At 43.2% G+C, this 21,839-nt stretch overlaps 1 pseudogene; it reads right to left on the bottom strand.

The window, feature by feature from the left end:
- The window catches only part of LOC139155171 (vomeronasal type-2 receptor 26-like), a 51,823-nt pseudogene extending 41,968 nt beyond the window's left edge, over positions 1 to 9,855 (bottom strand).
- Between the last annotated feature and the right edge of the window lie 11,984 nt (positions 9,856 to 21,839).

Below are 21,839 nucleotides of genomic sequence, written 5' to 3'. Positions count from 1 at the left end.
CTATTTTCTGTATTTCATCTTAGGATGGATATATGTTTATCCCAGGCATGTTTAAATTCAGTTACTGTGGATTTATCTACCACGTCTGCTGGAAGTTTGTTCCAAGGATCTACTACACTTTCAGTAAAATAAAATTTTCTCATATTGCTTTTGATCTTTCCCCCAACTAACTTCAGATTGTGTCCCCTTGTTCTTGTGTTCACTTTCCTCCTGGACCTTATTTAACCCTTTAATATATTTAAATGTTTCGATCATGTCCCCCCTTTTCCTTCTGTCCTCCAGACTATACAGATTGAGTTCATTAAGTCTTTCCTGATACGTTTTATGCTTAAGACTTTCCACCATTCTTGTAGCCCGTCTTTGGACCCGTTCAATTTTGTCAATATCTTTTTGTAGGTGAGGTCTCCAGAACTGAACACAGTATTCCAAATGTGGTCTCACCAGCATTCTATATAGCGGGATCATAATCTCCCTCTTCCTGCTTGTTATACCTCTAGCTATGCAGCCAAGCATCCTACTTGCTTTCCCTACTGCCTGACTGCACTGTTCACCCATTTTGAGACTGTCAGAAATCACTACCCCTAAATCCTTTTCTTCTGAAGTTTTTGCTAACACAGAACTGCCAATACAATACTCAGATTGAGGATTCCTTTTCCCCAAGTGCATTATTTTACATTTGGAAACATTAAACTGCAGTTTCCATTGCTTTGACCATTTATCTAGTAAAGCTAAATCATTTACCATATTACAGACGCCTCCAGGAATATCAACCCTATTGCACACTTTAGAGTCATCGGCAAATAGGCAAACCTTCCCTACCAAACCTTCCCCTATGTCACTCACAAACATATTTAAAAGAATAGGACCCAGAACAGACCCTTGTGGCACACCGCTTGTAACCTGACTCTGCTCAGAATACTCGCCATTAACAATAACTCTCTGATGTCTACACTTCAGCCAGCTGCAAATCCATTGAACTATCCAGGGATTAAGTCCAATCTTCACTAATTTATTTATCAGCTCTTTATGTGGAACCGTATAAAAGGCTTTGTTGAAGTCCAGGTAGGCAATATCCACGGCACCACCTTCATCCAACACCTTTGTGACATAGTCAAAAAAATCAATGAGATTAGTCTGACATGATTTGCCTTCAGTAAAGCCATGCTGATTTGGGTCCAATAAGTTATTGTCTTTTAGGTGCTGATTTATCCCCTTTTTGAGTAGAGTCTCCATCATTTTAACTACAACTGATGTCAAGCTAACTGGCCTGTAGTTACCAGCTTCTTCTCTACTGCCCTTCTTGTGGATAGGCACAACACTGGCCATTCTCCAACCCTCGGGAACCCTCTCCTGTTAACAAGGATTGGTAAAACAAATCAGTCAGGGGAGTAGCAATGACAGATCTGAGTTCTTTAAGAACTCTGGGGTGGATGCCATCTGAACACATTGCCTTATTTATCTTTAATCGTTCAAATTCTTCTAAGACATCGGCTTCTAAGATCACTGGAACTGAATCCGTACAGCTGGAAGCAATGCTATATCCCTCTATAGTATTATTTTGTAAGGTGTCTTTTGAGAAAACTGAACAGAAGTAGCTATTGAAATGGTCAACGATCTCCTTATTCCCATTAATGCATGTATTATTCCCGGTACTAAGCTTCGTGATGCCGCAGTTTTTCTTCTTCTTATCACTAATATATATGAAGAAGGTTTTATCCCCCTTCTTTACAGATTTGGCAATTTCTTCCTCTTTTGAGGCTTTAGCAGCATATATTATCTGTTTCGCCTCCTTCTGCCTCATTTTAAACACCTCCCTATCAGCTATACCTCCAGACTCTTTATACCTCCTATAGGCAGCCTTTTTTTCATTGAGTATAGCCCTTACATCATTGCTAAACCATAGCGGTTTCTTCTTCCTTTTACCTTTAGTTATTTGTCTTACATACAGTCCAGTGGCTTTTAAGATGGCCTTTTTAAATACAGTCCACTGGGTGCTCGCTCCTGCCATTTTATCCCTCCCCTTTAATTCATTATCTAAATATTCCCCCATTGCATTAAAATTTGTTTTTCTGAAATCCAATACTCTGGTTGCATTATAGGATTGCTCACAATGAGTTTTTACACCAAACCACAAACATAGATGGTCACTGCAACCTAAATTTTCTCCCACCTTGACCTCTGAAACCCAATTCTCATTCGTAAAAACTAAATCTAGAATATTCTCCCCTCTAGTTGGTGTTTTAACCAGCTGTGCCAGAGCTGCCCCTGTAAAGGCCTCTCCTATATTCTTACTTTTGCATGTAAGGGCACTGGGGATATTCCAGTCAACATCAGGCATGTTGAAATCACCCATAACCACAATATCTCCCTTTACTGCCATTTGGGTAATTTCATCCACCATCTTGTTGTCATATTCCTCAGATTGCCCTGGAGGCCTATAGATCACCCCAATTCTAATGACAGAACCGTCTATATTTTGCATGCAAATCCAGAGTCTCCAGATCTTGACATGTATTTTATATAAAAAGTGTAATTATTGGAGACTTCCGGTTGTGATGTTGTGCTGGTGCCTCACTTCTCTCGACAGTTCCGAGGAAGCCTTGGCTTTTGAAAGTTTTTGGCCACCCATGCGGGTGATCGTGGACCCATAGAGCCTACGATTCGTTAGGGGAATCTCCAGCGCACCTGGGGGTGGCTGGTGGGCCCCTCAGACAGCGGGGAAATTCCCTTTGCCGACTTTCAAAGAGATTGGCTTCCTAGCCGATCCGGAAGTGCGACGCTCCTGACTTTTTCATGGAAGCCACGATGACAACAAAAGCATTGATGGATTAGAAAGTAAGAGAGAGACTGCGAGTGTTTGGTATTTGGAATGGATAGGAGAGTAGCCCTTTTGTAGACCTAGAAATCTTGCAAGTTTGAGAGTGTGCCAGCGAAATTAAATGGTGGCGACCTTAAGTTTTTTACTGGTGTGACGGCAGTGACTCAGCAGTAATCTTCGCCGGGACAGTTGGAGACGGTAAAGATCATATTTGCGGCTATTTGCTGGTCCCTGACTAAAAAAAAAAAAACATCGTAGCCACTGCGAAGGAAAGAAACTAGACTCTACAAAAGGTGGAAGGCACCCAGAAAGTGTAGAAGGAAAGCCTAAGGTGTTGCTTTGGTATAACTGCTAAGTCGTTTTGAAGAACCGAGAAGCGAACTGAGTCGGAGTGCTTGAGATTAACAACCGGAAGACATTGTATTTTATCGTTCTCCCTTGAATGTTGCATCGCTTACTATTTTTCTTTTTTCCCTTCCCTTCACTCGGCTTCCCCCCCCCCTCTTGTTTTCCTTTTTTTGTGACGGTGTGAAACCTTTCTTCCAGGACTTCCTGATTATTTTTCTGAAACTGTGGAGATTCCCTTTAAATCTCCTCCCGCTCTCACCCTCCTTTTTCCTAACACTGTCTTGTTGGTTTCTTGTGATTGCCCCGTTCCCTATTCCGCATTCCTCCCTTCTATATTAACTCTGGGATTAACCCATATAAACCTGGATTATACTGACTTATTATAACTGTGAAATAATCATCTTTCTACTACCGACCGATTGACAGACTGATTGACTGAATGAACTGAATTAAACCCTTTTGCATATATTTGATATTGTCAACCTGACTTTGGACTCTATACCCCTCTTCTATAAAAGAGAAAGGAAAGAACAACATCTACAGCCTATGTAACTTGACATATACAGGCATATTGAAGAGATTATCTGGAAAAGCTAAGAAATTCACTTGCTCTTTTATTTCTGGTTTATTCCTGATTGTTACATAAAGGACTTAGACACTTATAGTTTTGATAGAGTATTTTGCTATATTGTGACTTCTTCTTTACTTAATTGTGATTTAAACCAAGATTAATTGATTATATTTACTTGATACTATATAAAATATAGAATAACTGTATATATAATACCTGTACCATATTTACCATATTTAACTGTTGATTAGTTTCTTTTTTACCATTCTAATTAATACAATAGTTTCTGCTTTATAACTCTAATTAATAGAAATTAAGATTTATTGGCACTTCTAACCACTATTGTTATTAAATGGGGGTTTAAAAAAACACTACTGGGACATTGTAGATTCACAATTGGTATATTTGTTTTCGTAGATTTTCAAGGGTACAGGTATGACGGTCTTGGTATATTGGGTTTCTTCCCGTGTAGGATTTGGAAATTTCTGGCGACGTTTCGACAAGGTCCCACTCGTCATCTTCAGGCTGGTGTTTCTGTCCTTGTTCTAGAGCGAACACTGCGAGACCTGAGCTGCCTTCCTTCTATAAATACTGGTGGTTGGGTGTGGTTTGATGGCTCAGCAATTGCTTGCTGTGTAGAAACTTCCTGGTGAGTCAGTGGGGTAACATCTGAGGTCGTTGATGTAGCTGAGGTATGCTGATTAGTTAATGGTTGTAGATTAGGTGTGATATCCTGAGTAGTTGGAGCTTGCAGGCTACTTGATTATTTTGCAATGTGTGCTCTGAGTCTGGTTTCTATGGCTGGGATACGTTTGAGGGCTGGTTTCCAGATGGAAACCAGCCCTCAAACAGTTTCATCCAGACCCCAACAGCCTCCAGGCACTGGCACATCACTTCCACTGCTTCGCTGACTGGACAAGGGGTGGAGATGTAGAGCTGGGTATCATCTGCATACTGATGATACCTCACCCGATGCCCTTGGATGATCTCACCCGGCGGTTTCATGTAGATATTAAATAGCAGGAGAGAGAGGACCGACCCCTGAGGTACCTCACAAGGAAGCAACCTAGAGGTCGACTTCTGACCCCCCACTAACACCGACTGTGACCGTCCAGAGAGGTAGGAGGAGAACCACTGAAGAACAGTGCCTCCCACTCCCAACCCCTCCAGCCGGCACAGAGGATACCATGGTCGATGGTATCGAAAGCTGCTGAGAGGTCAAGAAGCACCAGGACAGAGGATAAACCCCTGTCCCGGGCCCACCAGAGATCATCCATCAGCACGACCAAAGCAGTTTCCGTGCTGCAGCCGGCCCTGAATCCTGACTGTTGAGGGCCTAGATAATCGGCTTCTTCCAAGGACCTCTGGAGCTGGAGTGCCATCACCTTCTCAACAACCTTCCCCATAAAGGGAAGGTTGGAGACTGGGCGATAGTTGTTGAGAATGGCTGGGTCCAGGGAAGGCTTCTTGTAGGGTTCCAGAAAGGGCCCCCTCCCCAAAGAAGCATTGACAATCTCCTGGACCCAGCTCCGTGTCACCTCCCTGCTGGCCGAAACCAGCCAGGAGGGACACAGATCCAGCAAACAGGTGGCAGAACTCACAGCTCCAATGGCCTTGTCCACTTCATCAGGTGTCACCAGATCAAACTCTTCCCAGACAGGTGGACAAGTACAGCCCCCAGCCACCTCAACTGACTCATTGTCAGTCAAAAATGGAGGTCTGGGGATTTCCCCATTTCCCTCCTCATACGAATCATTCATGAAGAGTCCTGGGCCTGCATTTTCACTGGTCCACTAATATAATATTTTTTGTCAAAAAATGAAATAATGTTTATTTATGATGTGTTTTTTTTATCCTGCATTAGTCCAGTAAGTCATTTATATCTAAACTGAATAACAAGGGTTCAAATATTCATTTTTCCCTTCCTCCTTGGTGTTCTGTGCTCAGCCTTGGAGCAAAACCCCCGACTCAAAAATCCTTTATTTTATGAATAAATCAAACTGTGTTATTACACACAGAATAAAAAACATGTTTTAAAAGACTCGGAGAAAAGATGATTTTCTTTTTGGGAGCTAAATGTCAACAAGGTCTGGGAAAAGCACCAAATTCGGCCTAATCATCATTGCAATAGATAACAAAGTCCATTTATCATTTAAGCATATGAATTTCCCTCATCAGAGTCCTGGCAACAAGCATTCAGCAGAAACTGAGTGTTATTGAGGCAGAAATCATGGTTTTAAAGCTTTGTTCAAGCAGACCCCCAGTTTCACATCTCTTCCATTGAACGACGTTGAAACTCCACAGCCCATTTCCCAAAATCCTTTGACTTTATAATGCCTGGAAGTGACATCACACCACAAAAAGGCTAAGTCAATACACTAATACCTTTTACTATGTAACTCCCTGCCTTCTGAGCAATCTCCTATAGCGAGGATCTATCCACGGGCTATCCACTCTCATGTCTCCCTCATCCTCGGACTGGGACCACTCCTCCATTGTCATATCAACCCCCATATTGAAAACAAGATACTGGCAAGATGGAGAATGGACAGATCAAAGGACATGTTATTAAATTGGATGACTCTGTTATTTTAACAAATGATACTGAAAAAAGCATTAAGAATTGTTTGGTCAATGATCAGGCTGTTGATTGCATGCTTTACTATGAATATATTGAAACTAGCACAAAGGAAAAATTGAAAGGATGTGATTGGGAGCCATGAGTTGACCGGACTCAAAAAGAGTGCAACATTGAAAGCGATTGGGTGGAAAAATATAAAAAGCTGATATTCGCAAAAATTGAATGTGGTAAGAGAAGAAATAGAAAGAATTAAATGGAGAGAGGGTTTAAAAGGGAATACAAAGAAAAAAGAAAGAAAGGGGTTCGATTCAAAGTTCTGCTCAGATTAAAGAAATTAGAGTTTGAGAAGGGCCGATTAAGTTTGGAATATTTTTAATTGTTCTTTTTTTAACTTTAACTATTTTCTTATTTAGATACATGGATTTAGGAATTGATGACCTCTCATCAATTAAAGTCTTAATAGAGTTATTAGCATTGACTATAATAACATAAGTAGTAGGAGGTACTGATTTAGATTAATGTATAAGTGGAGTTGAATTTAGGATTGTTGGTGAGATTAATGATGTTAATGATTCTTAATTGATTAAAAATAGAGAATATTTAGAATTTTTTTCCTCCATTTTTCAATTGACTGAAATTTAAGATTAACAATTAAGTAAGAAATGTAGACAAGTATTAATTGGCTAAATGTTATATGGGTTGAAATAACTTCAACATTTGAGATTAGGTAAATGTACTAATTAGAGGGGGGGAAGAAGTCTGAATTTTTTGTTAATTTGTTACGTTTTATTTTTAATTTCCTTTTGTCAACATTTGATTGGTTATACAAGGTCTTAGTTTATAGAAAAATGAATAAAGGAAAGAAGGAAGCACTTTGGCATAATGGTTAATAAGTTAGAAATATGATTGGTGTTATATTGTTTGAAGGAACATTAAGGAGGGAATTTAATTAAAAGAAAATGTATGTAACTGGATGACAAAATTAGGGGGGAAATTGCAACTTTTTCAATGATTGATATTAGTTACTTCCAAAATATTGCATTTTATTCATGGAAAATTAGATGGTATACTGTATTGTTTGTATGTATGTTGAGAAAAATATATATATATGTTTTTTATGTCGGATCACCCTGGTATATTGAAGGAACGTCACAGCTCCTTTTTGCCGCTACACCCAACCCAGGGCCATTTCAGGGCAGTTAATTTATTCATAGCCAACAACTATATTCTGTATGTATCACATGTTTTTTGCTGAAATTTTAAAATTAAAGGAGACTAGGATGGCACCATTTTGGCCTTGTTCTGGCCTTATCAGCTAGCCACACCCTTACTGGGATTTGATCTGCCAGCTTCTGCCTAACAGCTGTGCCACCAGACCTGATCCCTTCAGCTCTGTACCAGGGAGGGGCTATATGTTTTTTATGTCGGATCATGAATTATATATATATATATATATATATATATATATATATATATATATATATATATATATATATATATCTTATGTCGGATCACCCTGGTATATTTTTAAGGAACGTCACAGCTCCTTTTTTGCCTCTAGGCCCAACCCGGGCCACTGCAAGGCAGTAATATATTTATAGCCGACAAACTATATTTTGTATGTTATGCTAAAAAACATTAACAAAAAAAAAAAACCAAACATTTAACATATATATATATATATATATATATATATATATATATATATATATATATATATATACCCATTGTAATATCAGCCCCCTCTAATGGTTCCTCAGGCACTCAGGTCACTTTCTCCCTCACTGTCATTCTCTGCTTCAGCTGGCAACCTCCCTGGCTCAGGGTATCCAGAGGGACCTGGCTCATCCTCCTCGGACTCTGACTGACATGAGTCCTGAGGTGGACAAGGAGCACTCACAACACTTAGTAAGCATAGATCCTTCTTCTCGTGACTCCATTGAGCCCAAACCTCCCTCTCAAACAAGGGCTTCGATCAGGGCCAACAGTCTGAGCTCCATTTTGAGGGCAATCCATTTTCTCCATCATGTTTCTCTATTTATTGGGTCAAATGCTACACTAGCATCTAGAAAGCCAGCAAATCTTGTTTTACTTCACTGATATAGATTAGATATTTCAAGACCAATTTGAGCCAATATATGATTATTAACTTATGCATTCATTTTTGTAAAGTTTAACTAAGAGGATCATGGCATAGATATTACCCACAATATCTGCTAGTCCATTTGGTCTATAATTGCTAGAGTGCTTTTTATTCCACATTTCAGATAGATAAAATGCTACTATTGCCAACTTCAACCAGAATGGATAGGGCAGGTCTTGCCTTCTAAAATGAAGATGCCACTAGAGGCCCTAACAGCCAGGGATATTTTTTGATCAGTTAAATAGGTGGTAGAATATCTTCTCCATGGAATGTATTACTTGCATTTCAGGCCTTTTATGATTAATCTCAACATGAATAAAATGAGGTAAAACATTGACATTTTTGCTAATACGGAGAAAAGCAGCTCCTGAATTCCATGGAGAAGACATGATTGCATCACCTACCACTTACCAGATGGAGAAAAACAGACACAAACCTGTGGGACTTTGTAGGTACCTCCTAATGTTGACGTCTGGATGGAGATTTCCCTGTCAGCTCCATCAAAAAGAGCCAGAAGGTTCTCCTTCCTTCCACAGCCATAGTTGGGCACATTGGCTTCTCCAGTGGAGAGAATGTCCAGCAAGACTTCTGAAGTGTAGAAAGTGCTAAAGTGGTTGTTATGGAAGTTGTAGCCAAGTGTGAGGTTGTGCAGGAGCTGGGAATTCTTGTTGATCAGTTGAATGTTGAAAATGAATCGTAAGCCACGTGAAAAACCACGACCATCCCTATTGTTTTAAAAAAATGTTATTATAATCGATAGCAACAGCAAATACTTCTTTTACTATACTGTATAATCCTCCACAAGCCTACTGAGCCTTGAGCCTACTGAGCCTTAAGACAGCATTGAACCAAAAGCAATGATCAGTTACACAAATATGGAAATTGGCTGAGGCACGACAACTACAACAGATTCCACCACTAATTTAAATAAAATTCATTGTTCAAGTGGTAAATGAAGGATTGAACAGAGAGAGAAAAATAATTGCAGCCCTTTCAGCTTTTTTTCAGACATCTTTTTGAGTCTCTTTCAAAAAACCAGAAAAAAGAGAGAAGCCATGAATGAAAATCAAAATCATTCAGGTAATTAGACATATTCCCCAATATAGGAATAAATGGGGTGGGGGAGAAAATAGGGAGAGTGTTAGAACTGAATGACTTACAAATCATGGAAAACACACTGAAGAGAAGGAGGCACGTTGAAATGCAAATGTACATGCAATGCTTCATTTCCAGTGGTGACTATTCCAATGAGATGGTCTCCTGGGCTGTAAAAGCTCTGTGGTTTATTTCCATCCTGGTACTCCAAATTCAGTGGGCATTTCCTTCTCAGCTTCCCAGAGACTGCGTGGAACAAAAGCAGCATCTGAAGCAGAAGCAGGAGGTCCATAATTCATGGGGTGACACAATCAATCAATCTCCTTCCTGTTCCTAAAGAAGAATTAGAATAATTCAGAGGATTCTCAGAAGGTGGCATATGATACAGTTTCTTTCCTGATTGAAAGTCAGCTTCACCTGGAAAGGAGAGAGACGTACATGCAAGAGCAGAGGCTCTGCCTGTCCTGAAACTCCATATTTCTCTGCCCAAAGTCTCCCCTGGAGGATTCAGCCAAAGAGCAGAGCTGAAACTTTGATCATAATTCTCCCTCTCAGGAGAGATCCCTGGATAATTCAACTCTGGGGAATTCTCTGGAGAGAAACGAAAGGGAAATTATCCCCCTATGGCACAAAATGGCAGGGGCAGAGATGGAATTATCCAGAATTGAGAGGTTTTGGAGCTCCATGCTTGAAACTGACCCCGGAGGGAGTACACAGCAACTGTGGCTGAAGAAACAAATAAATCTGAGATTTGTAAGCATGAAGACAAAATCTCAGGGGCCAGTTAATGCCAGAGCATCTCACAGACCTGAAATAGCTGCCTGCTGAGTTAAAGCCAACATGTATTTAACTTTATTTTGAAAGTTAAAACTCAAAGGTCCCACACAAAAGGGCTGATGCAACTTTAGTGAAAAACTAGTTAACAGAACTTTGCAGAGGTAAAAAAACCTTTCTCTCACACACATACACACACAGAGACACACACACACACCAAAAAACAAAACAAAAAACCAACCCCCCCCAAACAGAGAGAAGTTAGGAAAAAACTGGCAAGCTTAGCAACCTGAAGATGAATGGACTTCAACTCCCAGAATTCCACAGTCAGCATTCAGGGACCTCCCTCCCCTGGGCCTTGTGCTTTAGCTGTCCTTTCTCACTGCCTGTAGGGGGCAGTCTGTGCTCTGGCATTTAAATCCTAACTGGCCCCCTCAGGCAGTGAGTAGGACAACTAAAGCTGGCAAAGACACATCTGTTGGGGTTTTTTTAGGCCCATTCTCACAAGGTCTTTTGAACATGTTTGTTTGAAGATAAATAAATAAATAAATATAGGAATGAACAGATGTGATCACATGTTTAAAAAAAAGGCAGCCTACTAGGACCTACTCTATTCATTCTCTACATCAACGACCTCTGCGATCATATCACAAGTAAGTGTATTCTTTCGCCAACGATGTAAAACTTTTCAACACCACAGACAACACATATAGACTCCAAAAAGATCTCGACTTTGTCTCAGATTGGTCTAACACCTGGCAATTTCAAATATCAACCAGTAAATGTTCTACCCTCCACATCGGCAAAAAGAATCCGAACCTCATATATAAACTGAATAAACAAAATCTCACAGTCAACCCCCACTCAATAAAAGACCTTGGAATACTAATATCAAATGATCTAAGTGCCAAATCCCATTGCAACAATATCGCCAAAAAGGCTTCCAGAATTGTTAACCTGATCCTACGCAGCTTCTGCTCCGGCAATCTCACACTACTCACCAGAACATACAAAACTTTCCCAGACCCATCCTTGAATACAGTTCATCTGTCTGGAACCCATCTCACATCTTAGACATCAACACTCTTGAAAAGTTATTTATTTATTTATTTATTTATTTATTTATTTATTTATTTATTTATTTATTCCATTTTTATGCCGCCCTTCTCTTTAGACTCATGGCGGCTTACAACATGTTAGCAATAGCACTTTTTAACAGAGGCAGCATATTGCCCCCACAATCCGGGTCCTCATTTTACCCACCTCGGAAGGATGGAAGGCTGAGTCAACCTTGAGCCGGTGATGAGATTTGAACCGCTGACCTTCAGATCTACAGTCAGCTTCAGTGGCCTGCAGTACAGCACTCTACCTGCTGTGCCACCCCGGCTCTGTGTCCAATGATACTTCACTAGAAGAGCCCTTCACTCCTCCACTCGAATCAGAATACCCTATGAAAGCAGACTAACAATCCTGGGTCTTGAAAGCTTAGAACTATGACGCCTAAGGCATGATCTAAGTATTACCCACAAGATCATATGCTGCAACGTTCTACCTGTCAATGACTACTTCAGCTTCAATCGCAACAACACAAAAGCACGCAACAGATTTAAACTTAATATTAACCGCTCCAAACTCGACTGTAAAAAATATGACTTCAGCAATCGAGTTGACGAATTGTGGAACTATTACCTGACTAAGTAACCCCCAACATTTTTCCCTTAGACTATCCACAATTGACCCCTCCAGGTTCCTAAGTGGTCAGTAAGGGGCGTGCATAAGTGCACTAGTGTGCCTTCCGTCCCCTGTCCAATTGTCTCCCCTTATCTCATTTATCTTTTATTCCTTTCATATATCTTCTCTATCTTTTATATCTTTTTTTTCTATCCTTTTCTTTATATATATTACTATGTGTCTATTCTCTTCAATCTGTATTGTGTATTGGACAAAATAGATAGATAGATAGATAGATAGATAGATAGATAGATAGATAGATAGATAGATAGATAGATAGATCCTCCCTAACAAAAATGTCTTAAAGACTTTTTGGAGTCTGAGGATGGCCACAGATTGGGGGGGAGGGAGGCCTTTTCCCCCTCCTGCCTCCATCCCTCCCCCTCCCTCTGGGAAGCGTCTTGAAGGGCTTTGGGCCTTGTGTGGCCCCTGTGAGGAAAAGGCCTTTCCGTCTAGAGGCGCCTTGGGAGCATCGATACAGGCAGCCCTCAACTGACAACGGTTCCCTTGGAGACCCTTTGTAGAAAGAAGAGACTCAGGACCATTTTCCACCCTTAGGACCCTTGCAGCATCCCCAGGGTCACGTGATTGACATTCCGAGGCTTTGTGGCTGACTCACATTTGTGACAGTCACACTGTCTGGGAGTCACGTGATCCCCTTTTGGGACCTCCTGACAAGCAAAGTCAATGGGGAAGCCAGGTTCACTTCACATCCCATGTGAGTCACTCTACAACCGCAGTGATTCACTCAACAACTGTGGCAGGAAAGTCGTACAATGGGGCAAAATTCGCTTAAAAATGGGCTCACTTAGCAACAGATAATTTGGGCTCCACTGTGGTTGCAAGTCAAGGAAGACCTTCATGGTGGACATAGAAAGTCTGCAGAGATGTTTCAGAGATGCAAATAAAAAAAATCAAACCAAAATAAATCACTTTTCCCTCCACCTTTAATACAACAAGTAAGCTATTCAATTCAACTGAAAATGTATCTGAAATCTTTTGGGTGGAAAAATAAGAATCAAAAAGTTGAGAAATGTGGCCATTCAAACATTTCCTGATCTGTCGGTTTCCCTGAGTATTTCTAATATACCTGATAAATGGTTTCACCTTTTTTTTTTTTGTAAGGAGAAGCTTCTGATTGTCATAGCAGAAATAGCAAAATTGGATTTTTATATGCACAACTGCACACAAATACAGGACATTATGTTTAATATTATTTAATCTGAGCTTCAAGTAAAAAAGCCCAATGAGTCTAATTTATCTCTGTTCTTCATAATTGACAGGAACACAACAGAAAAATTTCCAGCTAATAGTATAAAAGGAAGAGCTCTGCAAAAATTTGGAACAAAGACTGAGAATTTTTAGATAGCAACCCCGCCTTTTCTTCCCCCCACCCCCCTGAACAAATATTTTATATTGGTTATAGTTAAGCTGCTACTTAATGCCAGGTCGGTGGTAAATAAAGCTCTCCTCATCCGGGATTTAATCCTGGATGAGGAGGCTGACCTGGCATGTGTAACTGAAACCTGGCTGGGCCCGGAGGGAGGAGTTCCTCTCTCTGAAATTTGCCCAGCCGGGTTTCAGATATGGCATCAACCTCTACCCTGGGGAAGGGGGGGAGGAGTGGCTATTGTAGCCAGGAAGAGCCTTTGCTTGCGTAGACTCGTTGCTCCGGAGTTTGCAGATTGCGAATCCCTCCTGGTGAAGTTGGACTTAGGGGTTGAGGTGGGCTTGTTTCTCACGTACCTGCCTCCCAGCTGCGTGGCACAATCCCTGCCTGTGCTACTCGAGGAGTACCCAGGCTGGCGATGGGGCTCCCGAGACTTATTGTCTTGGGGGACCTCAACCTGCCGTCGCTCGGCGAATCCTCTGGACTGGCACAGGAGTTCATGGCCCCATGGCAGCCATGGACCTGACCCAAGTAGTACAGGGTCTGACTCACGAGGGAAGGCATGCACCCGACATGGTATTCCTCTCTGAGCAATTGAGTAATGGTCTGAGACTAAGGGGCTTAGAAGTGTTGCCTTTGTCATGGTCAGACCATTTTCTACTGCGGCTTGACTTCCTGGCTCCAATTCTTCCCCGCAGGGAGGCAGAACAGATTAAGTTGTTCAGCCCCAGACGCCTGATGAACCCAGAGGGCTTTCAGAAGGTGCTTGGGGTTATTCCAGATGCACTCATCCACAGTTCGGCAGAGTCTCTGGCTGAGGCCTGGAACAAGGCAGCAGCGGAGGCCCTTGACCAAATTGCACCGCTGCAACCTCTCCGCAGCATTAGACCCCGTAGAGCTCTATGGTTCAACGAGGAGCTCCGGGAGTTAAAACGCCAGAAGAGACATCTAGAGAAGCAATGGAGGAAGAGTAAGTCCGAATCCGATCGAACACTTGTAAGAGCTCATATTAAGACTTACAAAGTGGCGCTCAAGGTGACAAGATGCGCGTATCATGCCACCTTGATTGCATCAGCGGAATCCCACCCGGCCACTCTGTTTAGGGTGACCTGCTCCCTTCTTAACCAGGGGGGAGTTGGGGAGCCCTTACAGAGTAGTGCCGAGGATTTTAACACGTTTTTCGCTGATAAAATCGCTCGGATTCGGGCAGACTTCGACTCCAATTGGAAAACAGAGTCGACTGACAATGAGTCAGTTGAGGTGACTGGGGCCCATACTTGTCCACCTGTCTGGGAAGAGTTTGATCTGGTGACACCTGATGAAGTGGACAAGGCATTATAAAGTCTGCATTATAAACAGTTCCGCCACCTGTTTGCTGGATCTGTGTCCCTCCTGGCTGGTTTCGGCCAGCAGGGAGGTGACATGGAGCTGGGTCCAGGAGATTGTCAACGCTTCTTTGGGGAGGGGGTCCTTTCTGGAACACTACAAGGAGGCACTTGTGCACCCCCTCCTCAAGAAGCCTTCCCTGGACCCAGCCATTCTCAGCTATCGCCCAGTCTCCAGCCTTCCCTTTATGGGGAAGGTTGTTGAGAAAGTGGTGGCGCTCCAGCTCCAACAGTCCTTGGAAGAAGCTGATTATCTAGGCCCGGAACAGTCAGGATTCAGGCCTGGCTACAGCACGGAAACTGCTTTGGTCGCGCTGATGGATGATCTCTGGCGGGCCCGGGATAGGGATTTATCCTCTGTCCTGGTGCTTCTTGACCTCTCAGCGGTTTTCGATACCATCGACCATGGTATCCTTCTGCGCCGACTGGAGGGGTTGGGAGTAAGAGGCACTGTTTTTCAGTGGTTATCCTCCTATCTGTCCAGTCGGTCGCAGTCGGTGTTAGTGGGGGGGTCAGAGGTCGACCTCTAGGTTGCTCCCTTGTGGGGTACCTCAGGGGTCGGTCCTCTCCCCCCTGCTATTTAATATCTACATGAAACCACTGGGTGAGATCATCCAAGGGCATGGGATAAGATATCATCAGTATGCAGATGATATCCAGCTTTACATCTCCACCCCTTGTCCATTCAGCGAAGCAGTGGAAGTGATGTGCTGGTGCCTGGAGGCTGTTGGGGTCTGGATGGGTGTCAACAGACTCAAACTCAACCCTGATAAGACGGAGTGGCTGTGGGTTTTGCCTCCCAAGGACAATTCTATCTATCCATCCATCACCCTGGGGGGCGGGAGTCATTGACCCCCTCAGAGAGGGTCCGCAACTTGGGCGTCCTCCTCGATCCACAGCTCACATTAGAGAAACATCTTTCAGCTGTGGCGATGGGGGCGTTTGCCCAGGTTCGCCTGGTGCACCAGTTGCGGCCCTATCTGGACCGGGAGTCACTGCTCACAGTCACTCATGCCCTCATCACCTCGAGGCTCAACTACTGTAATGCTCTCTACATGGGGCTACCTTTGAAAAGTGTTCGGAAACTTCAGATCGTGCAGAATGCAGCTGCGAGAGCAGTCATTGGCTTCCCCAAATATGCCCATGTTACACCAACACTCCGCAGTCTGCATTGGTTGCCGATCAGTTTCAGTTTCCGGTCACAATTCAAAGTGTTGGTTATGACCTATAAAGCCTTTCATGGCACCGGACCAGATTACCTCAGGGACCGCTTTCTGCCGCATGAATCCTAGCGGCCAGTTAGGTCCCACAGAGTGGGTCTTCTCCGGGTCCCGTCAACTAAACAATGCCACTTGGCGGGACCCAGGGGAAGAGCCTTCTCTGTGGCAGCCCCGACCCTCTGGAACCAACTCCCCCCAGAGATCAGAATTGCCCCCACCCTCCTTGCCTTTTGTAAGCTACTTAAAACCCACCTCTGCCGCCAGGCATGGGGGAATTAAGACTTTTTTCTCCCCCAAGGCCGTCACAACTGTATATATGGTATGCTTGTATGTATGTGTGGTTTTTATATATCAAGGGGTTTTAATTTGCTTTTAGTATTGGATTTTATTGTACATTGTTCATGATTGTTGTTAGCCGCCCCGGTTTTTGGAGAGGAGCGGCATATAAATCCAATAAAACTAAACTAAACTAAACTATCCACTCCTTTCCCTTTCTGTCCTTTATCTATCTATCTTCCTTTCCCTTTCTGTCCTTTCCTTTCTGTTTCCTTCCCTTTTGTTTCCTTTTGTTTCCTTTCCCTCTCTTTTTTCCTTTACTTTCTGTCCTTCTTCTATCTTCCTTTCCTTCTCTTTCTTTTTCCCTTTCTTTTCCCTTTCTGTCCTTCCTCTATCTTCTTTCCTTTCCATTTCCCTCCCCTCCCCCTTCCTTTCCCTTTCCCTTATTCTGTCCTTCTATCTTCTTCCCTTCCCTTCCCCTTCCCCCTCTTTTCCTTTCCTTCCCAATCCCTTTCCTTTCCCTTTCTGTCCTTACTCTATCTTCCCTTCATTTCCCTTTCTTTTTCTTTCCTTTCCCTCTCTGTTCTTTTTCTAACTCCTTTCCTTTTCCTTTCCTTCCCAATCCCTTTCCTTTCCCTTTCTGTCCTTATTCTATCTTCCCTTCATTTCCCTTTCTTTTCTTTTCCTCTTTATTCCACCCTCTTTCTCTTCCCTCTTTCCCCCCTTTCTGGTTTCTTTACCACTTTTATTTTCTATTTTATGCCATCATAATAAAAATAGTAAAAAGGAACCTTTTGTTTTAGGATGGATTATGCAAATTTCCCTGTGTTTGTGTCTGTCTGTCTGTCTGTCTGTCTGTCTGTTTCTGTGTTTGTACAGCCAGATTATTTATTGATAAACACAAGTAAAAACTGTAAAAATATCACTAAAATCACATATATAATTTAAAAAGAACATAAATACTAACAATCGGTCTTAATTCCAGGCCTTCTTCTATCTTCTTTCCTTTGCTTTCCCTTTCTTTTCTCTTTCCAGCCCCAGAGGAAGAATCTGCGGTTCTGCATTGGGGGGGAGGGGGGCGCAGAGAAGGGTTTATCTCGGCCGTTGGAGGTGGGAGGGGCCAGAACGAGGGACAGCACCAATGGGAATTCTCCCTGCTCAAGCGTCATCGGTTTCTAAGCAGAGTCCTTTGTGGCTTCACCTGAAGGAGGAGAGAGAGAAGCGGAGAGAGGGGGAGGGGGAGGGAGGGGGATCTTGGCCTGAAGAACCAACCGGGGCTTCTTCTCTGGGCGGAACTCTCTCCTCCAGGGGGTGAAGTCAGGAGAGAGTCTGCCCGGAGACATATGATGCTGCAGAAGGGAGAATCCCCACTGGTTTCTTTCTGGATGCTCCCAATTCCTAATTTCGGGGAAGCCCCATTCTGGCTCAACAGCCTTTCCATGATCCTTTCTTGGCGCAGAGAGGGGACCGGACGGGATTCCCACTGCCTGATCCAATGGGGTCCATGGGATCTTGAGACAGGTCATTTTCTGGGTGGAGGAGGCCCTCAGGAGGGGAGGGGGAGGCAGGGCGGGGCCAGGCAAGGGCCAGGCAATTCAGCCGGTTCAAACTACAGAGTTGGAAGGGACCTTGCAGGTCATCTAGTCCAACCCACCGCCCAAGCAACAGAACCTACATCTGCCTCTACCTAGGATGGAACTCCCAACCTCATGAACCAGGGAGAACCGGCTAAGTCCCACCACTCCTCCCTTCCCTGTATTTTCTCTTCCCTCCCTCCTTCCCTCCTTCCTCCTCTCTCTCTATCTCTCTCTCCTTCCCCAAGTCATTTAGCCTAAGGTCTTCCAAAGACCCTTCACTCCCATCTCTGGATAGAAAATGGAAATTTTTGCATCTCATTTGGAAACGAAGGACCCAGAGTCTGGAGGAACAATGGAGAGACACACACTGCAAAATGCTTAAAGTCCAGTGTGAAGTTTCCACTGTCTGTGTTGATTTGGGGAGCCATGTCATCTGCTAGTGTTGGTCCACTGTGCTTCATTATGTCCAGGGTCAACACAGCCTTCTACCGGGAGATTTTGGAGCACTTCCTGCTTCCTTCCGCAGCCGAGCTCTATGGGGATGCTGACTTCATTTTCCAGCAGGACCTGGCACCTGCCCACACTGCCCAAAGCACCAAAACCTACTTCAATGGCCCTGGGATTCCTGTGCTGGATTGGCCAGCAAACTCCCCTGACCTGAATCCCATAGAGAATCTATGGGGCATTGCCAAGAGAAATTTGAGAGACATGAGACTGAACAATGCAGAAGAGCTGAAGGCCGCTATTGAAGCCTCATGGTCTTCCATAACACCACAGGCTGAGAGCTTCCATGCCATGACACATTGAGGCAGGAATGGCTGCAAAGGGGCCCAAACCAAGTACTGAGTACATATACATGCTTATACTTTTCACAGGTCCGATATTCTTCTATGTACAATCCTTGCTTTATTGATTGCAAGTAATATTCTAAGTTTCTGAGATGGGGGATTTGGGGTTTTCATGCACTGCACCTCATAATCATCACAATTATGACAAATCACGGCTTGGATAGAAACATAGAAACATAGAAGTCTGACGGCAGAAAAAGACCTCATGGTCCATCTCGTCTGCCTTTATACTATTTTCTGTCTTTTATCTTAGGATGGATCTATGTTTATCCCAGGCATGTTTAAATTCAGTTACTGTGGATTCATCTACCACGTCTGCTGGGAGTTTGTTCCAAGGATCTACTACTCTTTCAGTAAAATAATATTTTCTCATGTTGCTTTTGATCTTTCCCCCAACTAACTTCAGATTGTGTCCCCTTGTTCTTGTGTTAACTTTCCTATTAAAAACACTTCCCTCCTGGACCTTATTTAACCCTTTAACATATTTAAATGTTTCGATCATGTCGAAATTATCTTGCTTTGCATGTAATGGGTCTCATCTGTTATGTTTCACCTTTTAAGTTACATTACTGAAATAAATTTGACTTTGGCACAATATTGTAATCTTTTGAGTTTCACCTGTAATAAAGTCTGGAGGGATGGAGTTGCCGGAAGAAAGATGTAAGTACAACGATATATTCATATTAAAACTGAGAAGAAAGTTTTACTGTAAAATATTGAAGAAACTTTTATTCCATTCGGTTTTTGTCACCTAGAATCAAACTGTGATGAAGAAGGGAAAGGGACCCAGCGGGAGGGCCAGGGGGAGAAGTTGGACAGGAGGAAGAAAGTCTCCTAGGGACGACAATGGAGTGGCTGGAGTTGCAGCCCAGAGGGGGCCGTCTGCACTTTCCCCAAAGGGCCCTTCTGCTCCACTTGGCTGCGTGGCTGAAGTCCGAAGGATGGCGGGTGAGAGGGCCTGGGAGGGAGGGCGAGCGCCCCCTGTGGGTGAGGCAGTGATGAGAGGGCGAAAAGCCTCGGAGTTGTTAGTTTTAAAACTCAGGCAGAGTTATTTTGGAAAGGGGGGCGGTTAAATTGGGGGGAGTGAAAGGGAAGAGAAGACTTCCTTGCTTTTCTGCAGCCTTTGTCCTGGTGGCCCATCCAGGTGGGACCCTCAGCCTCCCTGCTTAGCACCTGAGACATTCCAGGCAAAGCTGCCGGCCGAGCCCTTGAAGCCGCTCCGGGAGAATCTCCGCAGATCTTTGGCTGCGTGAACTGGTTTCTCTTGCGGCTCCTCTGCCTGCCTTCTTGGGCGCTTTGCCCACCCCTCGCCTGCTGCTCCCACGTTCCCTTCAGTTCCCTCCCGGGCTTTAAGCCCCCACCCTTCCTCCTCTTCTTCCTTCTTCGTCCTCCTCTTTCTCGTCCTGCTCTTCCTCTTCTTCCCCTCCTCTTCTTCCTCCTCCCCCTCCTTCTCTTCCTCCCCCCTCTTCCTCCACTGTTCTCCTTCCCCCACATACAACACGCAACCAAAACACTGCCCCAACAATAATCCAGTCACGCCTTTGTGTTATCAACAGAGGAATCCAAGACACACACACACACACACAATCAGGAGCGGGGAGGCTTGTACAAGGCTAGTATTTGTGTGGTCACTGTGCATCTTGAACTGACCTTCATCTGATCTCTTATCTCCTTAAAATGGACGTTGCAAAGGGATTCCATTCGCTATTAGGAGCCATTTTGAGACCTAGACATTGATTCCCAATTGATCAGCAATCTGTGTGGTTGGAGAGCAGGACAGTTTCCATGGGAGCCTCTTCCAGAAATCTATATGTTCCCACCAGTGGTGGGATTCGGCGAGTTTGCACCACTTCAGGAGAACCGGTTGTGAACTTTCTGAGCAGTTTGGCCAACTGGTTGTTGGAGGAAATCATTAGGGCAGAGAACAGGTTGTTAAATTACTTGAATCCCACCACTGGTTGCCACCCTTATTCAACCCCTTCTTGGACCTGGAGGAATATTATGCAGCATTAAACTTTTGTGATCTGCCTTTAGACAGGATCTCTTCAACCTCCTCCTGCAGAGAGTGTCTAGGTCTCCTTTCTCTGGACATCGTATCCAACCCTTCACAGACAATACAAGCTTAGAAGCGGAGCAGAGAAAATTCTTTAGGCAGAAACTGTAGAGTGGAAAATTAAACGATCTGAAAACTGCTATTTTATTTCTCTGCTTGAAAGAAAAAAACAGTGGAAATTTCATTACAAACTTTATTTTTTTTAATTTACTTAAAAAAAATTTGGTACAAAGTACAGAAACAACAACAACAACAACAACAACAATAATAATAATAATAATCTCAAACTGAAATCCCAAACAGCTGTTCTGTTGATCACTTTCTGTAAAGGAGGTTTTATCAGGAAATCAAGAAAGAATTATATAAAAATAAAAAACTTTTAAAATATAAGATGAATCAAGATTTCCCTTCCAACCTGAGAACCGATCAAACATGGCATTTCACACAATTCTGGCATTTTCATGGAGAGGATCAGGCAACCAGACTGGTACTTGGTGCCAACAGCTTCATCCTGATCTCTTTTCCTGCTCTTTCTCTCTCACAAACACTTTTAGCTGTGGTCAATAGTAACAAGTGCCCACATTTTTTTCTATAAGCTTTCACATTCAGTAGCTGTTGCTGAACAGCTGAATTCCTCTGAATTTTACAGAGCAAGATTTATTGAAAGGGGACGGAGCTGCAAGAATTCGAATTGTTCAACAATTTCCCACTTTGAAACATATAGATATGTTTTTCTTTGACTCCTGCATACTATCTAAATGGAAATCAAATGAACATCACATTAATAATTTTTCCAATATAACAATGGTGTTATATATCATGTTTTTACATTTGTTCTGGCTGTGAGATGCTCCTTTGTGTTCAGGTCTGGCCTCAGAAGGATAATGTAGCACTTGGGGATGAAGATGCAACCTAGTAGACCAGCACTGGAGGCCAGGATGGAGAAGACCTGAACTGCCACCATGTATTTCCCTTTGGTGCTCAGGTAGGTGGGCACAAAAGTCACCCAGACACTGCAGAAGACCAGCA

This window comes from Erythrolamprus reginae (assembly GCF_031021105.1).
Source record: "Erythrolamprus reginae isolate rEryReg1 chromosome 13 unlocalized genomic scaffold, rEryReg1.hap1 SUPER_13_unloc_4, whole genome shotgun sequence".
Lineage (NCBI taxonomy): Eukaryota > Metazoa > Chordata > Lepidosauria > Squamata > Dipsadidae > Erythrolamprus > Erythrolamprus reginae.
This window is presented reverse-complemented; position numbering and strand designations above follow the sequence as displayed.